Raw genomic sequence first — 2,595 nt, forward strand, 5'->3', positions numbered from 1 at the left:
TTTTTTTTTGTGGCTTATTTGAGTAAAATGGGCCACTGGGAATGAACTGCATACCTTAAACGATAACATTCTGTTGAATTCCCTGGTATTTTTAGTAGTCGCTTCATACATTTTCTTCTATAAAATTGCTCTAAGCCATGGTTGGGTGAAAGCAAGGGGATATTTTCGCTTTAATGCAAATGAAGGTATGCTATCTTTATTTCAGAATGTTTGTTTATTTTTAAGTTGCCGACAGGGTGACTCTTACATTTTAGCATGTTAATTTTTCCCATCAGTGGTCTGTCCTAGCCATATTAATCCAAGTCCAACAGAGATTGTTTTAGTTACCAGGGCTCTACATGTCAGTTGCTAGGCCAATCATTAGCAACTTTGGTGTGGTTTTTGCTTGCTAATGAATGAGGTGAAGGTTCCTAGAAGTCCTCTTTTGTTTTTATTGAAGATCCAAAGGAAAATCTGGCTTTCCTTTGTTGGGAAGGGGTTCTGTACCATAAATATTTGGCGTACAATGTTCATAAAAGGGATACACATAGAATGATGCAAGCTACAGAAGAGCACACGCACTCTAGTCACCTTTAAGAATGTGCCAGTTGCTTTACGTATAACGGCATATTTGCAGGTAGGCAACGACACTATTTGCAGCATTTGTTTGTAAGGTGTTTCTTAAAGTACGTGAATGCAGAAGGGAATGTGACAGACGCTGGGGTAATCTATATACTTTAAGTAAAATTGGTAAGTTTAAGGGCCAGATTCTTGCAGCCAGAGCAGTTGTTGGGTCTAACTAACAAAACACCGGACGCCTCCAGAGCCTTATCTCCACTACAGCTGCTGTCTCTAAAACCAGATCAAGACAATCGGTGGGGATACTTGTGTCAAGTTCCCTAGTATAAATATGGCCTTGCACCAGTAAAACAGAATTTGGTCTGTTAACTTTACACCATTCTTCTAAAGCTAATTGCCTTCCTCTCGGCTGTTTCATGATGGAACAGACTTGTGGGAGTTATACAGAAGCAGAGTTTATAAAGGGTGATGGGACGTAAGTCAGTTTTGTTTGTTCCACTAGTAGTCTGTGTGCACCTACCAAACTTTGTTCTCTTGGAAAGTAAATTAATTTTTAAGAAATCATTGCAGAGGTAAGAAATTCCCAGTGATTCGTGATGCCAGAGGATGTACATTGCATATATACACCCATAAAGTAAACATCTACTGAGGTTATTACTTGGCACATGAAATAACGTTCCTGTGCACCAAGCATTGCATTTCCAGTTACTTGTTAATTGTTGAGGTCTGTTTAAAGAAAAACCAAAAGCTTTCCACCACAGCGCGGGAGGGAAGGGGGACCCAACCGCTTTCTTAGTCTGGGACTGCACCCATTAAAGTCGAAGGGTAGAAGATCTGTCTGAAATGTATTGTGACATTGTCTTGGAGTTCACTGTATTATATCTTGCAGTGTCCTTATCTTATAAAGACAGCAGTTTGGCCAGTGAATGGAGCATTTGGTAGCCAGATCCTAGTGGATGATTTTGGCAAACTTAGTAAAATGTTTGTGGTGGTTTGTTTTGTGAATATTTTATATATAAATGCAGTAAATAGACTTTTACCAGACTTTGCTAGCAGGATCGTCCTTGGCCCCCCATCTCCTCCCCCTGGTTTACTATAACGGATTTCAACAGGGAAATACCATGTGTACCTGAAGTTCTCCTGGTGGAGATGAGACCTGAAGTTTCATGTCACTCAGATCTTAAGTTTTTTTCAATTGTTGAATCTTCCCTACTAAACACTTAGCATCTTTAATAGGGTTCAATCTTGCAGTTCCTGTGAACAAGACAGAGTTCCTATTGGTTTCAGTGACTGTTCCTTAGATAAGGACTGCTGGGTCAGCTCTGTAGTTGGGACATCACTATCTTTTAACTCACCATCACGAACGCTTTCCAGGTCATCAAATGAGTGTCACACAAGCATCTTCCGTCTTCAAAGAGTTTACATGGACTTGTTTTTCTTTATGTACCTCAAATATACACACCATATGGAGAATACTTCACACTAAGGGTATGTCTACACTACCCACCGGATCGGTGGGCAGCGATCGATCCAGTGGGGGTCGATTTATCGTGTCTAGTTTAGACACGATAAATCGACCCCCGAGTGCTCTCCCGTCAACTCCTGTACTCCTCCTCCGTCGAGAGGCGCAGGCGGAGTCGACAGGGGAGCGGCCGCAGTTGACTCACCGCAGTGAAGACACCACGGTAAATAGATCTAAGTACGTTGACTTCAGCTATGTTAGATCAACCCCACGTGTAGACCAAGCCCCTAGTGTAGACCAGGCCTAAGAGTAAAACTTAGGCCTGCTTTTGAGACACACCTAACTAGCCAAATTCTGCCCTCGCTTTGTTCCCAGTTAGTTCTTCCAGGATACAGAGTTTAGTCCACTAGCCCATATTCATCCCTACCCTAACTCCACAGAAGACTCTGGGCCTAGTTCCCTGCATACTGGTGTAAATCCACTGAAGTCACCCCCAGTAGAGCTAGGCTGATGATGAATGTGGCCCAATATCTTTACTGCTTATAAACAGGCAGTCTCTGCTTCAGGTATTTAGG

The sequence above is a fragment of the Malaclemys terrapin genome, chromosome 10, assembly GCF_027887155.1.
Source record: "Malaclemys terrapin pileata isolate rMalTer1 chromosome 10, rMalTer1.hap1, whole genome shotgun sequence".
Lineage (NCBI taxonomy): Eukaryota > Metazoa > Chordata > Testudines > Emydidae > Malaclemys > Malaclemys terrapin.